We start from the raw sequence: 23,279 nt of genomic DNA on the forward strand, positions 1-23,279 counted from the left end.
ATTCTGCCATGTCTGAGAGCCCGCTGGAATCTCTGCTTTGCCATTTGCAGGAAATGGCAGGAAGTGTGTGAAAATCTGGAATCCACCAACAGGATTTAATCATGCCACATTATGAGGTCACTCTCTCTTGTCAGTGATTGAGAAGGAAGAAGACTGATTTATTTTATTTTTTAAAAATTTAATTTTTACATTGTAATTCCAGTATAGTTGGCACACCGTGTTATATTGGTTTCAGGTGTAAATGTAGTGATTCAGTACTTCCTACATTACTCAGAGCTCATCATGGTAAGTGTTGTCTTAATCCCCATCACCTACTTCACCCATCCCCCCACCTACCTCCTCTCTGGTAACCCTCAGTTTGTTCTTGATAGTTAAGAGTCTGTTTCTTGGTTTCTCTTGCTCTGCTTTTTCCTTTGGTTCATTTGTTTTGTTTTGTTTTGTTTTCTAATTCCACACATGAGTGAAATCCTAGGGTATTTATCTTTCTCTGACTGACTTATTTCAGTTAAGGAAGGCCGATTTGTTTATTTTGGAGTGACTTTATGTGGGCTCACACTGGTAAGGGCTTAACTTCTAGCATCTTTGGGCATCATTAAGGCTTAGATTTCTTTGTGGGCGCTCACTCTGTGAATTCCAACAATCCTTCAACTCTGTTGGAACCTAAAATCCATTGATCCAATTATATATATTTTTTCACTGGCCCTCACTCTTTCTACGTCCTCACTTTCCTCCTCACTCAGCTTAAATCTGTGGCCCAATTTTTCATCACTTCCTTGAGCATACTCTTGATTCCCTTGTCCCTCTGTTACTTGGTTAAACTCACTTAGCTAAACCAAATTCAAATTTTCCCTACTCCATTCCATACAGTTGAGTGAAGCTAGAGAAAAACACATCATCAAGTTGACTGGTCTCATTTTACATTGCTGATCACAACTCTCTAGTGGACTCTTAGAGCTGCCCAGCAGTCATACTCGATTTCCCGGGGCCTTTCATTTGTTTACTGTACTGGAAGGGGATGATTGTACACCCTTTCTTCTCTTCTCAAAACTTAAACCATGCATTCCCATGATGATCTTGCTTCCTATATACTGAGAAAATGGAAGCCATCAGAAGGAAACTTCCATAGCTCCTATAACCACAACCACCCACCTACCAGCATCTGGGCTCATAGACTAACAAATGCATGTATACACTAGACTCCACTCCTTGGCTGCTCAGTCAAGGACACTGCTACAGGTGCTCCTCTCTTCTGTCCTGCATTAATGTTCCCCTCTCTTTCCCAGTACTGTATAAGTATTATCTCATCATAAAAACGAACTCTCTCAATCCTCCTTCCCCTTCCAGTTTATCACTCACCATTCCTCTCCTCTTTACAACAGAAGTTTTAAAAAAAAGTTGTATCTACTTGCTCTCTCCAATTCTTCTTCTCCCATCTCTTCCCCTTTCAGCCCCACCACCCACAGAAACCACCCTTACAAAGCAAGTGCAGCAAATGCAGTGGTCGATTTTCAGTCTGCATTGTACTTGACCTATCAGCAGCATGTGAAGTAGTCACTCCCTTTTCATGTTGATACCTCCCTCACATGGTTTCCACCACGCTCCCTATTCTCCACCCCCATTGCTTCTCGTTCTTCTTGTCTAGCTCTTCCAGTTCCCATGATCTCTATGTTGAGATAGATATGACTGAGACCCAGGTCTCAGTCCCAAAATCTCTTCTGTTTTCCATCTGTTCTTACTACCTTGATGATCTCATCAAATTGCAGGGCTCTAAATACTGTCTCCCTTTATATATTAATTACTTTTAAATTTATACCACTTCCCTGTACTCCATACCATATGTCCAGCTTCCAACTTAACATCTCCACTTGGGCATCTAATCAATATCCAAGCATCTGATCTCCTTCCACCACCATCCAGAGCCTGCTTCTCCTATGGTGTTTCCCTTCTCAGTGAGTGGCAATTCCAGTCTTTCAGCAGCTTAAACAAAAAAAAATCTTGGCTTTTCTTGCTTTGATACCTTGCATTCTAATCCATTAATGATACCGTTAACTCCACCTTTAAAATATATTCAGAATTTGACCACATCTCACCGTCCCCCTTACTACCACCCTGGTTCATACTACCTTCTGTCTGGTTTTGCTGCTTCTGCTCCATCTGGTAAGTAGTAGAACTGAGATTCAAACTCAGTTTTTCATCCATTTTGAAGACTTTGATCTTTTGTCCGGACTCTGCTGTCTCTCTGCTTTTTCACTTCTGGTGGCTGTGACTGTAAGTACCTCCTCTATATTCATTTCCCTATTCTTTCCACTTTCCCTTAGTAATAGAATCCTTACTACATTCACAATGGCACTGTGACCAAATATCTTTTGATCTGTCTTTCCCAGCCTCATGTGTGGATAGATGTGCATGTGTGACTAACTCCTGATCAATGAGATAAAAGCAGGAGTTGTTGGGTGGGATTTCCAGGAAAACTCCTAAGTAAGGGGGACACACAGCTGGTTCCCTCCTTTTTGACCTTACCCCACCCTCCTTCCTGTTGCCTGAATTGAGAGCTTGGTGGCTGGAGCTTCAGCAGTGTTTTGCATTTTGAGATGACCTTGAGTGTGGAAGCCACTTGCTAAAGACAGACAGCAGAAATACAGAAGCAGTCTGAATGTCTGGTGACGTGGACCATCCCTCGTCCTAGACCATCCTAGTCCATATTTGGACTCTTTTACATGAGAGAACAGAGGCCATTCTGGTCTTCGTGACTGGAAGCTTAACATAATTTCTACCAATTACTTTGTCACATATTCCCTCTAATCTTTTACAGACCCTGGCTTGGTGCTAAGCACGAGACTGGTCTTCAATAAATGACAGTGATTTGTTGCTTATGATAAAGCAAATCTCAAAGTTTTGTTTGGCCCATTCATTTCTTTCACTGTCAGTAACGATGTGGCCAAAGTTTGGCAATTGAGTTTATACACCTGGCATTTCTAAAGGAACTTTTTTGTGTTGAACTATGTGTAATTGGTCAAAATAAGTGGGTAACACAATAAATTTATGCCAAAGAGTATAGGACTTAAGTTAATAATACAATTTATATAAAAAATAAAGTATATCTTATAAAGTAATGAGACTGAGTCCATAGGTTTTCCCTAAAATAAACTCATTACTTTAATACTCTCAGTAAAAATTAAGATACTGTTACCACTCTTGTTAATTTTCACTGAAACATCATTACAAAACAAATTACTGTATAAACACAAACTTTGGACCTTTATGAAAATTTTAACATTACAATATCTATATGAATAGAATAATAAGATTGTCCATTATGGAGTGCCTGGCTGGCTCAGTCAGGAGAGCATGAGACTTGATTGTGCAGTCACAAGTTCAAACCCCAGGTAGGGTATAGTTTACTTTAAAAAAAAAAAAGAGAGAGAGAGAGAAATAAATTTTATTTGGAAATTTAAAAAAAAAGAAAGATTGTCTGTTGTGTCCGTTTTACTGATGTGATGTTGATGATTTACATATGCCTAGTTAAGCAAGGTAGGATACAGTTGAATCTTACAAGTGTGGAAAGCCTATTGGGAGGTGGTTTATTCTACTTGGGTCCCTCTGGGCATCATTCATCCCCAAGTTGAATTCTTATGGGTGTGAAGAGCATGTTCCTTCAAGTGCTTCAAGTTCCTTCAAGTGGACAAGTCATTTAACCTCTGAATATATGTTTTCTTTTTTTAATCTGGAATGGAAATAATACCAAAAATAGCTATTCCATAGGACTGTTGAGATGATAAAATGAGGGAATATATGTGAAAGGGCCTCGTTCATAGTAGTCACTCCATAAATATTTATTCATTCATCTTGATAACATTTTATAAATGCTTAAGAATTTTTGAAATGCTCTCATATACTGTACAAGTGATTGTCAAAACACCAAGCACCGATTAACACTTCCTCTAAGAACTTTTGGATGGTTGTATTTTAATTATTTTAGGATGTGACCAACTTTTGTGGAGTTGAGTTAGTCGGCTTCATTATTCCCCTGCAACATTTCCTTTGCACTCATTGATTTCCATGGCTACATGATGATTACTTCCTGAGAAACAAAGGAACACATGTGTTTAGAAGTAAAAAGGAAGCATACAGATCACCTATTGAACCATAACCCTGTAAAAACTGGTATAAATGGAAACTTTTCTTTTTTATCATACAGCGTTTGAAGTGAAGGAATTCATATTAGTCATTAGCTCAGGTTTTACTCTACAATAGGTGTCCCTGTGAGGAGCCAGACTGTATCAGACCTTATAAGCCAAATATACTCGAAAATATTTTGTGAGGCAGACTATTTTCAACATCAAAATTTCTGAGTGGTGACCAATCCAGAAAAGCGATAGTAGGTAATGGGAAATTTGAAAATAAAGGATGGGTGGAAGAAGAAATAATTTACCACTCTAAAACACACGGATTCCTTTTTATTATGTTAACTAATTGATCATTCTAGCAAACATATATTGATGACTTCTTCATATGAGGTCCTGTGGTAAGTGCTCTGAGAACTACAAATGTGAATTAAGGCCTAGAGATGGTCTTCAAAGAACTCATAGCTTAGTATTGGAAATAAAATATATACATCCTCTGTCCAAACTATATCCTGTGTGAAGTATGACCCACACAGAGTGGCTTTGAAGACAGGGCTGTTTTGAGTCTTGGAGAATACATAGATATTTGTACACAAAACAGGCAGATGGAAAGGCATTCTAGATAAAAGGAACAGTAGCTCCAAATGCCCAGAAGTGACCAGACTCAGACTTAATGGATCAGATATAGGCAGAGATTGATTTGGGACTATCTGTTTTGGGGATAACATCGTTATTAATAAGTAGGTATTTGGTGTATGGAGACTGGTTAAAGTGGGAGGAGAGGACATAGACTATGTCCCCCTCAAATTCATATGTTGAAACCTAATCCCCAATGTGATAGCGTTTGGAGGTAAGGCCTTTGGGAGGTGATGAGGTCATGAGGGTGGAACCCCCATGAATAGGATTAGTGCCCTTATAAAAGAGACTCCAGAGAGCTTCTCTGCCCCTTCTGCCATGTGAGGACACCGTGAGAAGATGGCCATAATGGACTAGGAAGCAGGCTTTGACCAGTCACTGAATTTGGTGTCTCCTTCATCTTGGACTTTCAGCTTTCCAGGACTGTGAGAAATAAATGTTTGTTGTTTAAGTCACCCCATCTATGGTTTTCTGCTAGAGCAGCCCAAATGGACTAAGAGGAAAGTTACTGAGTTCAGTTTGGGACATGTGGAATGTCAAGTGCAAGGTGACAGGCTATTCTGGTAGAGATGTTATGTAGGTGGTTAGAAATGAAGTCTGGAGCTTAGGAGAGAAGTGCAGTAGTTGGTCTACATTTGGGACTCATCAACACCCAACTGGAAGATGAACTTGTGGGAGTCTAGAGTAAGAAGAAAAGACAGTTGGGGACAGATTCCTGGAAACAACTAGATTTAAGGACAGACTGACAAGAATAAACTTGGGAAGGAGGCTGAGGAGAAGCCAGAGAGATATGAAGGAAAACCATAAGAAAATGGCAGTGTTTTATCATATTCTTTTTTTTAAGTTTTTTTTCCCCCAATATTTGGGGATCTTTTTCTAATGTTGATTCTTCTCTTCGCTCCCAAAAATAAACTCCAGGAGCCTGGAATAGATGGTTATTCCTGGGGCTACACACAGAAGGGAAGGTTCAAGGATTCAGGTAAAAAGCATGGTCCTGGGTTCTGAAGCGCCAATGAACCAGGGAGGTGGTATCATATGGTGGTTATGAACTCTACAGTTAGATTTATGTTCAGGTGTCATCCTGAGGCCCACAGGTGGATTCTCCCAGCAGTGTGTGTGTGTGTGTATGCGCGCGTACATGCTCGTGTGCGTGCCATCCTGGGTGTGGACACCATGTGTCTCACTCCCAGATTCCTCTGTCCACCGCCCCCCCAAATCCAGTTGGAATAAAGGAGAAATTTTTCTGCTGACCTGTGAGCTTCTCAAGGGTTTGGCGCACAGTAGGTTCTTAAATATATAGTTTTCTTTAAAAAGGTAAATAATAAATTAACAAAGCATAAAGATTACTACACAGGAAATAACTTTATAATAAATGTATGAACATTGTAGTATCCTAACATTTTTACACTTGATCTTAGCCAAAAGGCCGAGAAGCGATAGTAGTATCCTAACATTTTTAATGGGTCACTGACACTTTCAAAACTCTATCGTTGAGCATCAGAGAAACATCTATGTGTGTCCACTGGAAAAGAAATAGAAGAACAGCTCTACTTGCCATAACAAAGTTATAAGACAGTTGATTTAAAAACAACAGAAAATCATCATCAGTGGTTCATAACATCATTCCTGATTAAACAATGGCATAGCACTAATGCTTCTAAAGTGCTTTTTACTTTCCTGGCATTGTTCTGAATACCTTATTTGCATTAATTAATTTAATCTCCCCAACAAATCTATGAGATAGGAGCTTGTCTATTGTGTAGATAAGGAAACTCCAGGTACAGAAAAGAGCCCAAGGTCACATAGCTAGTAAGTAGCAGAGGTAAGATTTGAACCCAGGCAGTCCAACTCTAGTCTTTGTGTGTTAACTGCTACATCACACAGAAGCCTACTTTGATTCTCTCACTTGCCCGCATTGCCAGACCCCCACGTTTCTCACCTAGCACAGAAGGAAAGCTACATTGTGCATGTGGCATGAGACTTTCTCACCAGGGCTTGGGTGGTGGTGGCAGGTGGGGGCAGGGGGCCTGTTGTGGGTAATGTATTTGTGTTAAATCAGGACCACAAGCATGAGAATTGTTTGTCCTAACAGAAATCATAATCACACAATTATCTTATTTCACAATTTACTTCCCCTAATCCCTTGGGCAGGTGATTTAAGCTCCTTGTTACAAACCCTCATTCATAAGCTAAGAGAGGAAGAGAGGCTCAGTGCTTGTATGGGCCAAAAAGCGTGTGTTCTTAACACACTGACCCAGTCTGTTCTCTACGGTCCTGCTGGGGACCTTGTTTTCTGAGGGACCTTGGGTGAATGGCCTCATCTTTTAGTTGGTGTCCAGGAGCCCACACTGTTTGTCTCTTAACTGAGGGGTAACTGAGAGAAATCTCAGGAGTTGGGCAGTCCACAGAGGCCACACCAAACCAAGTGGAAACATTGCTGCTGCTTGAAGGGAATTGGAATCCAAAATGATAGTCTGGAATCCCTGTGAGCAGTGTAGTCTATATAAGCACATGTGTTTACAAAAAAAGATTCAAACAAAATATTTCCTGATATTATGCTCAGTGAATGAGGCTGTTTTACAACTCTTACTTAAATATATTTAATATTGCAGAAGAAAAGAACCCAAAACATGTAAAAATAAATCAGATTAGGCTTTGTCTTTTGATTAATGTTTTTTTCTTCACCGAACAGGAAAATACTCATTAACAAAAGTTTTGAGAACAATAAAGTAACTGGAGGTTATTAATATGAAAATATTGTCGATTGTTCCTCCCGTAAAAATCTCCCTGGACAACCCACTTCCTGAAAAATGACTCAGCAAAAGCTCCCAACCAGGGTTGTTCGTGTTTAATACAATTGTTCAGGCCGGCACTTATTTCTTATCTATAAAGTTTCCTTGTGATTGATGATTCATGTTTCTTTTCAATTATGCGCTTTGAATGCAAACTATTTCTTAATGTAAACAAATGGCTTCAGTATTTAAAGCAAAACATTTCCGTTTGTTTAGTACTATTTCCTATTTTATGCCTGAAACCATATTTTTGAGGGAATTGTTTGGTTTCAAAAGAGGGAAAAGAGAATGATTGTTTAGAAGAATGTGTGCAAAGGAGGGGTGCATTTGCCATGGGCCTCTGGCCAGAGGTGCAAGCATGGGCTCAGAGGGAGCACACGGTAGCCTTCCGTCTCCTAGCATGGCCCAAAGAAGTTAGTGTCCCGAATTCTCACTTTAAAGATCCTGGTTTTCCTGTGGGAGAAAAGTGTATCTTTGGCAACTTGATGATAAGCCTTGTAGCCGATCTTAAAATTCTCAGTTCTGCTGAAGGGCTCTGAAGTAGAGGAATGGAGGATATAGGACACATGGAACGGTTGCCAGAAGTGCCAGAAAAAAGAGAGCAAGATATTCCGTGATTTTTAATGATGTTTTACAATTACCAATAGAAAAAAATACAATTAAAGCCTAGAAGAGCAAGAGCCAGTTTCGACAGACAGACTATGTGCCGAACATTGACCACTAGGCGGCGCTGTAATCTAGCTCTGGGGGCACTAGGGCTGAGACTGTCGAACCTTTGTTGATTGACCAGGATTCAAATGTTTAAGATTAACATTTGGGAAACGAACAGTAAAAGCACCCTAAAAATTTTCAATCAGAAGACCCCAACATAATAAACAGAAGAGGTAAAAGTTCAAAATATTTACTTGGTGAAGCTTCTTATTCTATAGCAATTCTGTTTATTGAGAACTTGAGAAACAGACATTGTAGGTGTTAGAGATTCTACCTTCGCCTTCTCTTAACCAAACTCCACATTTGCATGAAGATGAAGAAAAGGAATAATCAGTTAATTGAGACTACCATTCCACAATTTTCTTGTCAAATTGGAAAAACATCAATTTAATTAAGCCGTGGACACTACCCATATTTGTTTTGGAAAGTCAGTATTGTTCCCGTCATTCTTGCTTAAGCCTTCCACGCGCTCAGCAGTCATCCAGTCCATGCCCGCTGTGCGCCCAGCATCACGCCTGATGCTTTGAATGTAAAGAAGCAAAGGCCCATTCCCTACTTTCTTGGAGCTCCTAGTAGAGTACGGTAGATAAATACATAACAAAAACATCAGGGATCAGAACTTTGATAAAGACCACATGCTCAAAAGGGTTATGGGGGATAGTTGCAAGTCACTGCATACAACAAGGTGGCATTGAGCAAAGCCTCCAAAGATAAATCATAATGATAGTTGACACAGATGCTCTACAGTGCCACACTCTCCAGAGTGCTCTACCTAATAAATGCTAAAAAAAAAAAAGGTCATGTAACTGGGGCACCTGGGTGGCTCAGTCCCTTAAGCATCTGTGTTTGGCTCAGATCATGATTCCAAGGTCCTGGGGTGGGGCCCTGTATGGAGCTCTCTGCTCAGCAGGGAGCCTGCTTCTCCCTTTCCCTCTGCCTGTGGCTCCCCCTGCTTGTGGTCTTTCTCTCTGTGTCAAATAAATAAAATCGTAGAAAAGAAAAAAAAAGGTCATGTAACCTTCGCAACAACCCTATGAGGCAGGTGCAACTAATATCATCTCTGTGCTACAAACAATAAAACAGGTTTGGGGAAGGTATTCTAGACAAAAGAAGCAGCAGGTATAAAGGTTCGGAGATGCATAAAACTATGGCATGTTTCAGGGAATAGAAGCTCTGATAACAGTAATGATACTGTAACATTCACAGAAACACCATGTCCTCTAAGATCTTATAAACAGAAAACTGTGATGAGTTAGAAACTTAGAACAGATTTTTTAAAACAATTTTCTTAATTACGTAATAATTTTATTCTTCAAAGAACAGTAGGAATATATTTTACTGAGAACACAGACCCACTGAAAGACCAAAATGCTTTTTGTAATGAAATATTACATCCTGAATTTTGAAGATGATAGGAAAAAGTATGGAATGGCTCTGTGAACCACTATTTTGGTTACCATAGATATGTCTTAAAAACTAATTTTCTGGGGCGTCTGGGTGGCTCATTTGGTTACGTGGCTGCCTTCAGCTCAGGTCATGATCCCAGGGTCCTCGGATCAAGCCCAGTATCAGGCTTCCTGCTCAGTGGAGAGCCTGCTTCTCCCTCTCCCTCTGCCTGCTGCTCTGCCTGCTTGAGTGCTCCCTCTCTCTCTCTCTGTGTTAAATAAAATAATTCAATCTTAAAAAAAAAAAACAAAAACGACTAATTTTCTTAGAACAAACCATATTGCTGTGAGTATACTGAAAATAGTAATGCTATAGTTTTATTTTTTTATGGCATGAGGCAATTTTATTTTTAAAAATATATATTCAAATATATGAAAAAATATCTGGAAGATATACATAAAAGTGGTAACTGATTCTTTTTGGATGGGAGGATCTTGATTTCCTTATTTATTTTCTTCATTTTTTTTTCCAGTAAGCATGTATTTCTTTTTTTAAAAAAATGTTTACTTAAATTTTATCTAAAATTTAAAATATATATATATATATTTTTTTTAAAGATTTTGTTTATTTATTTGACAGACAGAGATCACAAGTAGGCAGAGAGACAGGCAGAGAGGGAGGAAGGGAAGCAGGATCCCAGCTGAGCAGAAAGCCTGATGCGGGACTCCATCCTAGGACCCTGGGATCATGACCCTAGCTGAAGGCAGAGGCTTTAACCCACTGAGCCACCCAGGCGCCCCAGTTAGTTAAATTTTTGAAAGATTTTCAATTGTTGAAAAATAATACTAATGTAACTGGACTTTTATCTATTTTTATTTGAGATAGTCTTTGTGAGATAAACTGTGCTATCAAGATTAAATATTTATTGGTTACCCATTACTTACAAAGCACTGTAATGCTCTGTCAAGATAATTTATTGAACAGTTATTTGTTGAGCATCTAACTTGTGTCAGTCATGGTACGTGAATTGCTGTGGGTATAGTAACAATAGCAGAAAAACTGTAAGGACCCAATCTCTGCTTACCTCAAAAAGACTGAGTTTTTTTGTTTTTTTAAAGATTTATTTATTTGAGAGAGAGAGTGCCTGTGAGTGCATGAGTAGGGGGAGGGTTAGAGGGAGAGAGAGAATCTCAAGCAGACCCCCCTACCCCACACTGCCGAGTGTGGAGCCCAGTGCGGGGCTTGATCCCATGATCCTGAGATCATGCCCTGAGTGGAAATCAAGAGTCAGATGTTCAACCAACTGAGCCACCCAGGCACCCCTGGGTTTTTTGTTTTTGTTTTTTAAGTTTTTATTAAACAATAAATAAAATAGATAAAATGTTTTTTTTATTCAAAAATAAAATAACATTAAAAAGACCACTTTTAAAAAAACTTGTATTAGAAAAGTTTTATTCAAAACATTTTACTTGAATAATTAACTTTTTTAAAAGTTTATTTAAACTTTAAAGGCTGGTTTCTAGTTCTAGAGGGACTAGGGTTCCTAGCAGACTAATAAGACAGGGATTGAGTTTCAGAGGAAGAAAAAGCCCAGTCAGGGGCCTCAATAACAGGGCCTTTATCAACAACACCCATAGCCTGATGATGTGTCTTGAAGATCAGCTTAGGACAGGATTTTCTAATCTCAGCACTACTGGCATTTTGGATAGGGGATGGGTAAGTCCTTGTTGTTGGGGGGCTGTGCTGTGTACTCTTAGCAGCATCTCTGGCCTCTACCCATCTTCAGTTCTGGCATTAAAAAATGTCTCCAGGGGCTCCTGGATGGTTCAGTGGGTTAAGCATTTGACTCTTGATTTTGGCTCAGGTCATGATCTCAGGGGGGTGAGCTTGAGCCCTGCACTGGGCTCTGCCCTAGGCATGGAGCCTGCTTAAGATTCTCTCTCCTTTTCCCTCTGCCCCTCCCCCAATCCCCTCACCTCTCTTCCTCTCTTAAAAAAAAAAAGTTTCCAGGCATTGCCTTGGAGCTGCTGAGGAACAAGAACCACTGGCCCAGGGGCACTTACAGGGCTCCTGTCAGTGGTCAGACTTGATTCTAGGAAGTAGCCCAAACAGTTTGAGCTGCAGCTGGGAGGACAGGTTAAGGGTGGAGACCAGGAACATTCCAGTCACACACACACACCAGTCTCTTTTATGGGCAACTTGGAATATATCTGTTTAAAATGTTTCCATTTCCTCCTTTTCTTTTCCTTATTCGGTGAATTTGTTGTCAGCACTATGGGATAGGGGAGGTTGTTTTTCTTAACTGTTACTCTCGGGAGGAGATGGTCTCCTGTTCATTCAATCTGTGTGGACTTCCGGCAGGAAATGGCACTCAAGGAAAGTTTTGAATAAAAGGAAGATGCTGGTTAGCCAGTGGAAACAGGAAGTTGTTGCCTGTGTCTTACACAGTTTAGAAGAAAGTAAGAGGCAGAGGGAAAATTCACTTAACAGAAGTGGGAGGAGCAGAAGAGAGTGGGGTGGGAGTGGAGGAGGGGTAGGGAGCACAGAGGAGCCGAGGGGGGCAGCCAGGTCAACAGGTTGAAAGACCTTGAATCTCCAGCGGGAGCTGGCTCTACAGGAAGAGGGTGACCGCGCTGCATAATAGGAATGGGTCATGCAGTAACAATAAGTCAAAGTTCTCGTGATTTACTAATTATGCTACTGTGTAGTAGACTGCTATACTATTGCTGTCCTAAAAATACTCTGTTTGGGGCGCCTGGGTGGCTCAGTGGGTTAAGCCTCTGTCTTCCGCTTGGGTCATGATCTCAGGATCTTGGGATGGAGTCCCGCATCAGGCTCTCTGCTGAGCGGGGAGCCTGCTTCCTCCTCTCTCTCTGCCTGCTTCTCTGCCTACTTGTGATTTCTTTCTCTCTGTGTCAAATAAATAAAATATTTTTAAAATACTCTATTTAAAAGAATACAGTTTTCGGGGCACCTGGGTGGCTCAGTGGGTTAAAGCCTCTGCCTTCGGCTCAGTTCGTGATCTCACGGTCCTGGGATTGAGCCCCGCATCGGGCTCTCTGTTCAGCAGGGAGCCTGCTTCCTCTCTCTATCTCTCTGCCTGCCTCTCTGCCTACTTGTGATCTCTGTCTGTCAAATAAATAAACTCTTTTAAAAAAGATTAAAAAATAAAATAATACAGTTTTCTCACAGTATATATTTTAATTTTTTAAAGATTTTTTAAAAAATTATTTATTTAGCAGAGAGAGAGAAAGCATGCTTGTGTACATGCACACAAGTAGGGAGGGAGGGAGCAGCAGAGGGAGAGGGAGAAACAGTCTCCCCTCTGAGCCAGGAGCCGGTTTGGAGACTCGTGACCTGAGAGGAAGGCAGACCTCAGTAGACCTCAACAGGCTGGGCCAGTCAGGGGCCCCTCTCACATACATATTTAAAGTATTTGCCTACATTAAAGAATTCCCCTGAATAAACAGAGAAAGAGAAAGTCAGTGTGGCAAAATGTTAAGTTGATGAATCAGATGAAGGGTCTATGGGTGTTTGTTGTGTTCTTTAACTTTTCTGTAAGTTTGAAAATTTTAAAAATAAAAATTTGGGGTGTGTGGAGAGAAGAGTCAATTTACCACACAATACTTTGGGCTGGATGGATCATCACAGATATATGTTCATGGGTACGGTGGTGTTATCTGTGAATTGTTCTCCACAACACAGTATAGAGATGACCAACATTCTCTTATGACCAGAGTGATTTCTTTCTTTTTTTTTTAGAGAGGGAAAGAGGAGGAGAAGGGGCAGAAGGAGAGGGAGATAGAGAGTCTTAAGCAGTCCCAGCTTAGAGCTGAATTTGGGGCTCAGTCTCCCAATCCTGAGATCATGACCTGAGCTAAAATCACAAGAATGCTTAACAGACTGGGTCTCCCCAAAGCCCAGCAGAATGATTTCTCATTGTGCTTTTATTTATATATTCTCAGATTCTCATAAATTCCATATGGAACTGTCAGATTTTTGCATAATTTGGACCAGTATTTCCTAACAAGGCAGAGATAACTCTTAGCTTGTAGCTTTTGCTCTCGTGTATTCAATAAGTCCTTCTTAAGCGCCTACAGTATACAGGGCAATGTGTTAAGTGTTATGTGGAATACAAATATGAGTCACATAGACATTCTGTTCTGAAATAAATTGATACTTTGGTATACATATAAAAAACCTTTCCATACAAATGACTTTAACACAAGATAGAAAATCACTGCTTTGTGTCAAGTCTTGGAGGAGGGCATCATCACTTCCTCTGGAGGAAATGGGTGTCAGGCATAGTCCTGGTGACTATCCCGCAGTGGACAAACAGTGGGGCTGAGAGTTGAAGCTCTTGGTGAGGCTGGAGTGAAGGATCCTGCACTGATCTGCTATTGCTGCATGACCCATCATTCAGTGGCTGAAGACAACACCCGTTTATTATTGCTACTGTGTCTGTGGGTCAGTAGGGTATGGTTGACCTAGCCCAGGTTTAGTGGGCAGCTTTGCTTCAAGCTGCTGCAGCTGTGTGGGACTATACGCCTCTCCTTGCAGTGTTGTGAATCGGGGGTGGTGGGGGGGGGTAGCCCTGCTTCGTGTATCTCTCATTCTCCTTGGACCAGCGAGCTAGGCAGGGCATGTGTTCCCAGGCGATGGCAGAAGTGTATGAGGACATGTAAGAATTAAAGCTCAGAGCTCACACACTGTCCCTTCAGCTCGTAAATGGTTGGCCAGAGGAAGTCACAGGCTAAGCCCAAAGTTGTGAGTCCAGGGGGACACCATGCCTTCAGTGAGGTACTGGCAAGGGTCTGAGGAAGGGAGAAGTGAAAAACTGGTACAGTTTATGACATATGCTTTGTGGTGATAGGAGCGCTACATCTTTAGCAGAAGTAACTTCAATTTTTTCACAGAGTAAAATTTAAAAATCTGATAAAAACTTAAAAAAAACCCAGATTCATATGGAAGAATGTCACATCCCTTTAAATACCGACTTTCTATAGCAGGCAAGAAAGCGTGAAGTTAAACTTGAAACTGAGGGAGATCTAATGCAAATGGTAGTGGGAATCATGGGCCCATTTAATTTTTTTTAGGCCTTTTCGGGCTGGCTGCAGGCCACATTTTCCCTTGCTACTCTGGGCCTTTATTTCCTGCACTCCTTCTTCCTCTCGGGGCAACTGGCTGCCTTAACATCTTGGCAGGTTCATGTTTTCTCCCTCCTCATCAAAACCTCTTCTGAAGGAAGGATCTGGCAGACTCACGCGCAGTGAGGCCACAGTGACTAACAAGAATTAAAAGCTAACTCTTTCAGGAGCATTTGTATTTGATCAGGGGACGGAAGAAGGAATGGCTCTGTAGATGGACAAACACAGCAGTGACTAGAGTGGAGAAGTGAGGGAGAGGGGCAACCATGGAACTAGCCCAGTAGCCTCAGAGTCCTATTCTACAAAGTGTTACATTTTTCCTGGACAAGCCACCTGCTGGGGCTTTGTGGGCAAGGGTATAGTTGCAGGAGTAACTAGGAGCATGGCTTGATTATGTATTTAGCATAAATAACATTAAAATATGTGCCCTCACAGGTCAATTGTATTTAATAATTTTGTATAGTGTAACGGTTCTAATTCCTACCCAAGTTTGCAGTTCCTATCTCTGAGAAGCAAATAAGTCAACATAGCAGACATCAGGCAGGAACTTTCTGAACTGTGTCAAGGTTAATAATAAGTAAAATGTTATAAGTAGTGACAGGACAGCAACAGCTGTGCCACATTCTTGGAAGCAAAGATTTTGATAGCATGAAGTCAGCCTGTGAGCTCAGTTTTTGCTGCTACTCTGGGTGAACACGGAACGCATTTAATAATTCTAACAAAAACCACATTTCTTTCATGAGTTACAACAGTTTTGCACTCAAAATCTGATGTCTGCAGCTGGAAAATCAGGGGCATGTGAAGCAATGTTGGAAGAAGACCCAGATCAGAATTATGAGAATGTCCTGGCTGAAATTCAGTCTTTTGAGCTGCCCATTGAAGCGACTTTAAGGTAGGGCTCCTTTATATTTGTTCCTCCTTCAGTGGTGATAAGGCAGGCTTATTCACATCTTTTTATGCTTTTCTTTATAACAGCGTAAATAATATTTTTTGAAAAATAATTACAATTCTTGGGGCTCCTGGGTGTCACAGTCGTTAAGCGGCTGCCTTGAGCTTGGGTCACCATCCCCAGGTCCTGGGATAGAGCCCCAGGTCAGGCTCCCTGCTCAGCAGGAAGCCTGCTTCTCCCTCTTCCACTCCCTCTGCTTGTGTTCCCTCTCTCAGCTGTGTCTCTCTCTGTCAAATAGATAAATAAAATCTTAAAAAAAAAATGCTGCTTCTCGTTAAAAAAAATTACAATTCTGTATATACCAAATCTCTACCTCTGTTCTTATCTTTAGAGAAATTACAATAAACAATTGACTCTTTTTGCATATTTGTTTCCTGATTCAGCACCACAAGGTTTAAAAAATAGAAATGACTTTCAAGAGATCAAAAAGGGCATCTTGCCATTGCCAGATAGATAACCCATCTCATTTATATGAGATTTCAATGATTTTCTCTAAAATATTACTTAGTGAAAAACGTTGAGAACAAGAAGACATATCAGTGAAACCAATTTCTCTTTGGGTAGATGTGAGTTTTAGGGGAAAAAAAAGGTAAAATGTTTATTTGCATTGTTGCTACTTGGGTATATGGTGTCCTCTCAGATGTGTATTTTTTAAAATTTCCACAGAACATTTAAAAATAGCGTCTTTGGTAATATGAGGATTAATTTGCATATTTTTAAGAACAGGATTAAAATGGAAGACCAGGTATCCTTATGTTAAAAGGGTAGCTTTAGGAAGTTAATTCTTTCTGACTGCCTGCCTGCCTGTAACTGACACCTATCAGTGTGGGAATGGCAATCACTGAATTTGGTAGCAACAGTCAATAAATATTTGTTGACTAATATTTGTTGATTAAATTAAAGGATTTTGGGGGGTGGTGCTGTTGTCTCTTCATCCTCAGAAAGGGCCCAGGGCCAAGTTGCTTTGAAATATACTATAGTTTAAATCTGAGTAAATTTCTCCCAAATATTTAAATTTGATTTTGCACTAAATATATTTTGAATCTCTTTAAAGGGCCTAGGGTACTGTTGGGAACATGGGAAGGCATTGATATTTGTTGGTTGTTTCTTGGATTATCAATATGTAGGTGCAGTTGTAAAATAATTACAGATCTGTTACAGTTTTTCCTTACTCTTTCATTTTATCGAAGCATTCATGAACATCCCATGAAGAGGGGAAGGTAATTTCTATCCTATTTAATAGGTAGAAGGAATCAGAGCTTTTTTACTGATGGGAAACTCAATAATTTTTTCTGTATGCAGCAAACTTTATCCTGTGCCAGCACCTTCTAGAACTTATGCATTTGCACGATGGCTAGACCAGAAGTCCAAGGGGGGAACAAATGGGTGAGGGGAACCTAGACATATGTTAGTTACTGTGGCTTCTGTTGCTGTTGCTCTTTCAAAGCTCTTGGCCTTCAACCCCCAACCCTATCCACCTCTCCCCTGGTCTTACAACCATGTTAACACCTACACAGGTCATCCATCCATGGCCTTTTCTTTCTGGTTAGTCTTGCTTGGTATTGGACCTGACTTCCTGCTCTGGATCTTGGAGCTTTCCTACCCTCTGCTGTTAGGGCAAATATTCCTGGTCTTGTATCTGGTCTTCCTAAAGAAGAAATCAGTGTAGATCTGGTCCTCATAGCACTCTCCCAGTGTCACCCTTAAGAGGGGAGACAACATCAATATTTTCTCTGGGTGTTGCCCTGTCGTCACCAGAGTGGACCTGCAGTACCCACTGTTAGTTTGGGTAACAGTGTCAGGGTTATTGAACAAGGGGTCAGACTGTTCTTTTGCAAAGGCTCCTGCTAAAACACCCCAATGTTATTTGGAGGGTAGACACAGAGCTCTTAATAAAACTTTATCTGGGACAATATTAATCAACATTAGTTTTCCTAAACTTTTGCTTTAATCATCAATTAAATGAAGACTTCTGAGACTGGCATTCGATGCTTTTTTGCTCATGCATATGCATGTCATTGACATTCCAGTGTCAATGATTCTTCCACTGTTCTTACAGAACACATCAGCTAGTGTGGTCAAATATGAGGGCTGGAAAAATCAAGACAGGACTTCCGTGTTGGCTGAACTAGACTGGTTACTCTTTGAAAATGTGTCCTGAGATTTTCTTTCTCTTGTGTCCCTGGTTGTTTATTATTATTATCATCATCATTATTATTAACGCTTAGTGAATCAATTATTATTATTCACTCAAATGCTCTTTCTTCTACGAAGCCTCTCATGATCCCCCAGCCACATGTGAATATCCATCCTTTGACGCCCACAGAGAATCCAGGGCATTTATTCTGACTTAAAGTGTGTGTGTTGTAATTTTAGAACTATTTTCAGGTGGAAAGATTCCTGAGGGCAGGAATGTATCTTCCTTTTACCATTGTATCCTCTATAGAAGATTCTACCAACAGAGTAGCTAGATAAATATTGGTTCATTGATTTGTATGAGCTTCTGAAGTAATGGTGACTTTGTGAAGCAAAAGAAAGGAGGCAGTTGAGAAAGAAAGTCATCCTTTGAGGGAAGAAGTGGAGATGGTAGAAGGCTACAAGCTGTAAAGGCAGACATGGTGGAGAGTGGATTTGGTGGCGTGAAGATTGGCCAGCGGAGAGGGCCTGGGGTGGACAGTGAGGAAAGGGTTAGGGCATTGAGAGGACAGAGCCGGCAATACAGGAGAGAAACATTCTCAGGAAGATCCCTGCACCTGGGAATTGAAGGAGCTCTCCTGTTCACTTTTTCTTGTCACAGAAGAAAAGCATTGCTTCAACAAACATTTCCTGTCATAAAATCTTCAACTCTGTTAGTTTCCTTCCCCTGCCCACCTTCCATTTTCCAGGTAGGGAGTCTGAGGTGCCCTGAGCAAGGTTGGAACCATGTGGGGTTTGCTTTTCTAACAAGGTGATGTCACCAGAGCTCAGCGTCTCAGGACTCAGAGATGGTGTCTGTTTAGGTCATTTAAAGGTGACACAGCAGCTCTTCCTTCACAGGGAACAAGCTTCCTAGTGCTCACCCCTGTACACCACGTGGGCTATTGGGTCTCCTCTGCCAGACGCGTTGTGGGGGTTGCTGAGACCAAGAGTCATACTGTTGGGTACTATTGGTGGTCCACAGTCTCTTTCGCCCTGCCTGTCTGCATTCCCCCCCTCTTCCTGACTCAACTCTCTGCTGCTCCCAGAGCAAGCTTCTCCTACCTAGAGAGAGTCCAGCCTGTTTCCTGCCTGACCCCCCCCCCAGTGGGACCTTGGGTCTAATCCTTTGGCCCTCCTTTTTTTTTTTTTTTTTGGTGAAAAAGTAGACAAGAGTTGGATGATTCTGAGGTCCTGTGTTTGTTTTCATTCTTTGTGTGAAATGGGACCACTGCCTGTAGTATTAAGTTTAAAGGGAAGAGAGTTTTAGGGGAGAGCTGAGATACTATATTTTTCCATGATATGTGTTGCCAGTGAAATATCCATTAAAGACATCGCAGGCAGCTCTAACAGTGGAGTTGGGAATAAAATTCCCGGATAGAAAAGCAGTATTTGATATTAGCCATGAAGATGGTGAGTGAGTTTAAGAGAAAAGGGAGAAATGTCGAGAAAAGTCTATTGCTAGTGCCTCTGTTTTCCTAGCATGGCTTTGCTTTGGGTGTTCAAATTGCTAGTGGGCTGAAACTCACCAGCAGGTGGCAGCTGGAATTAGTTTTGCTACCCTAACCCTTTTGTCCTGGCATAGCTATTTTCATCATGTTACCACCACATGCTAATTTTCACGGGATTTTCTCATTCTTTTTTGGTTTTCTGACTTTCAATCCAGTCCCTCCATTTGGCTTAGATATAGATTTATATCTATCTTTTATCTTAAATGTAGATTTAGCTATATATAGATATAGCTCCTTGCACCCCCTGCATCTGGGGGCATGCTTGTCCCTGGTAGGCTTAAGGGCTGTTTGGAGCCACACTAAAGGAAAGTACTAGCGCTGGCCTTATTGAGCCTCACCAACTTCCTTTAACGAGGTTGGGCACCAGGTCTCAAGCAACAAATCAATCCCCATGCATCGGGAGTGGTTGCTTGAATCTCACATTGAGGTGGTTTTGATAAGTTAGTGATGGCAGCTGAGGACATCTGATAGGGCAGTGGCAGTGTTCATAACATTTACCATGTTCACGCTAGAACTTCCTGCTGCTAGGCCTTGACCATTAGACCTGCCTTACCCTGGGGGTCCTGACTCCAACCTGGATGTTTCCTGGGCTCATTATGCCTCCTGGAGTCCTGCAGGTGTGTTGTTTGCCTCTTAGAACAGGTCCTGAAGCCATTTGGGTTCACGAGGGAAGATAAGGGCAGGTTGAGGGCGCTGCAAAGTTAGTGGGAAGTAGAGAAAGGAGACATGTCCAAAGAAGGCCTTACAGAGGGCTGGGAAAAATAGGAGGAAAAGGGAATTGTACAAGATGACGTACCAGAAGAAATTTTTGTAATTGTTTTATGATAACATAATTGTTTTACACTTGTATTCACAGACTCTCTCGGGCTCTTTTCCAAAAGCTGACCATGAAGTTTAACCAGTTTAAGAGCAAACAGGATATTGTTACTTCTTTGACTTTAATGTTTTTAGGAATGAAGATAACATGCTTTTAGGAAAGGACAGAAAACATTAAAAAAATCCAACTAATAAGCTGTGTATACAATAAAATCTTGGGATGACATACTAAAAAATATAACTGGTTAACACCTGTAGACATTTTACAATGCTCTTGCTGCATGTACCTTCAGAAATGTAAGCTTTCTATTAAATCTTACCCTATTAAGTACATTGATTAATATCAAAGGTTCAGGTTTTATTAGTGTTTGATTTTGGCCTTAGTTTCTGAAACTGTAAAATAAGGAGTAAGAATTTTTTTTTAAAGATTTTATCCATTTATTTGAGTGGAAGAAGGGGGAGGGGCAGAGATAGAGGGAAAGGGAGAAGCAGACTCCGGTGCTGAGCACAGAGCTGAGCCTGAGTGGGGGGTGTGATCCCAGGACACTGAGATCAGGACCTGAGCTGAAGGCAGATGCTTGACTGACTGAGCCACCCAGGCGCCCCTAAAATAGAGATGATAATACCACCCATCTCAAATGGTTAATAAATAAAAGTGCTTAGCACAGTGCCTACCTAGCACATTGTAAATGCTCAATAAATATTAAATAAATAAATAAATAAATAATTTACATCTGAGATGTGTATTCCAATATAATTTAATAAATCTATAGAGTATTGAAATAAACAAGCACTCACAACATCTTGAAATTCTCAGTAAGTGGGAAATATTGAGTAATATGAATTTTATTTTGGTTATATTATATTTAGGAAAGAGAATATCCCTTTTTCAAAACCATATTTACTAATGTTTATATTTTATGCCAATGTAATATCATTACCTAATTTAATCTCTGATGAGAGTGGTTTAGTGTGTTACATGTTGTGGATATATATATGGAGTCTGGGAATAAATGTGGGACTAACCATGACCGAGGCCACCTGTCAGCAGCACCTCGGGGAAGCCTGAGTCCCCAGTGAGGGTGGGCTGTGTTGTCAAACTTCAGAACATTTAAATGATAGTATCATTCACTACTTGATCTTCAGTGCAACACAAGGGAAAAGCTAAAAAACATTTTTATATCTGGGAACCAAGTATTTTAACCAGAGAGACAGTTTTGTTTCTTCACTGGTTAAATGAATGGACTCTGGAGCCAGAAAGATGTAGTTTCAAATTTTGTGTCTGTCATTACTAATAGATCTACTGAAAGGACTACATGAATTCGTCATGCAATGTATTTAATGTAATGCCTCATACATAATAAATGCTCATTCACTCACCTGTTCATTCATTTAGTAAATAAATGTTTATGGAGTGCCTATGGAGCAGGCTGGGGTCTAGAAGGTCAATGGTTTGCTGTTGGAAACTTGTATTTTAGTAGAAGGAGCTAAAAAAGCAAATAAAAAAGTGGTATTGTGGCAGTTCCCCAGGCCCTTCCCCCTTGGATATGGCTGGAGCTTGAAGCATGCAGGGCCTGGGACACTGCAGACCTGGAACTGCTCCAGGGTGGTGAATAATAGCTCTTAGAGTCTGCAGTAAAAAATGGCCTCCAATTAAACTAGATTGCCAAAAACAAACAAACAAACAAACAAACAAACAAAATGAAGAATGGGTACCTGGGTGGCTCAGTCAGTTAAGCACCTGTTCTTGGTTTTGGCCCCAATCATGATCTCCAGGTCGCAAGATCAATCCCCACTTTGGGCTCCATGCTGGGTGGGGAGTCTGCTTAAGATTTTCTTTTTTCTCTGCCTCTGCCCCTCCCCCCACCTTCTCATTTAAGAAAAGGGGAAGAAAGAGATGGAAAGAGTAAAAAAATTAGAAGAGGCAGAGCCTGTGGAATTTGTGGTAAAAAAAGTACTGGACCACCATGTAGTGAATGGGAAAGGGGAGTATATCCTGAAGTGGAAAGGATTCACAGACACTTGACAATACTTGGGAACCTGAAGAAAATTCAGATTGTCCAGAGTTAATTGAAGCATTTCTTATTTCTCAAAAGCTGGTAAAGAAAAAGATCGTATAAAAAGACAATCTTTATCTGACAGTGAAGCTGATTATAGTAAATCAAAGAAGAAAAGAGATGTTGCTGATGAACCAAGGGGCTTTGCCAGAGGTCTTGGTCCCGAACAAATAATTTGTGCCACAGACAGCAGCGGAAAATTCAAGTCTCTCATGAATGGAAAGATTCAGATGAGGCAGATTAGGTGCTGACAAAAGACGCAAATAGGAAGGGTCCTTAAATTGTAATTGCTTAAAAAAAATTTTTTTTTTTAAAAGGAGGTTCCATACACAGGTTAGAGCCCAACATGGGGCTTGAACTTATGACCCTGAGATCAAAACTTTAGCTGAGATCAAGAGTCAGATGCTTAACTGACCGAGCCACCCAGGTGCCCCTGTAATTGCTTTTTATAAAGAGAGATTAACTTGGCATTTGTATATGTATATATAAAATCTGGGTCTTTTTTTTTTTTTTTTTAAGATTTTATTTATTTATTTGACAGACAGAGATCACAAGTAGGTAGAGAGGCAGGCAGAGAGAGAGGGGGAAGCAGGCTTCCCGCTGAGCAGAGAGCCAGATGTGGGGCTCAATCCCATGACCCGGGGATCACGACCTGAGCCAAAGGCAGAGGCCTAACCCACTGAGCCACCCAGGCGCCTCAAGGGTCTTGGTTTTTTGACTTACTAGTATGAAGAAATAAGAAAATCAAGTTTGATATGTTTGTTTTGAAGTAGTATTGCGGGTTTTGTTGGGGATTTTTGCGTCTATAGCACTGGTTACTTTGAACAAATAAAAGATTTCTGTAGTTGCTTCCTTTATCAGAAAAGACTATTTGAAACCAGACAGCACTTTTTTTTTTTAAAGATTTTATTTATTTATTTGACAGACAGAGATCACAAGTAGGCAGAAAGACAGAGAGGTGGGGAAGCAGGCTCC

At 40.7% G+C, this 23,279-nt stretch overlaps 1 pseudogene; it reads left to right on the plus strand.

Annotated features, from left to right (window-relative positions):
* Positions 1 to 18,360: 18,360 nt before the first annotated feature.
* LOC123955059 lies at positions 18,361 to 22,793 on the plus strand (annotated as a pseudogene).
* Positions 22,794 to 23,279: the final 486 nt, after the last annotated feature.

This window comes from Meles meles, chromosome 13, assembly GCF_922984935.1.
Source record: "Meles meles chromosome 13, mMelMel3.1 paternal haplotype, whole genome shotgun sequence".
NCBI lineage: Eukaryota > Metazoa > Chordata > Mammalia > Carnivora > Mustelidae > Meles > Meles meles.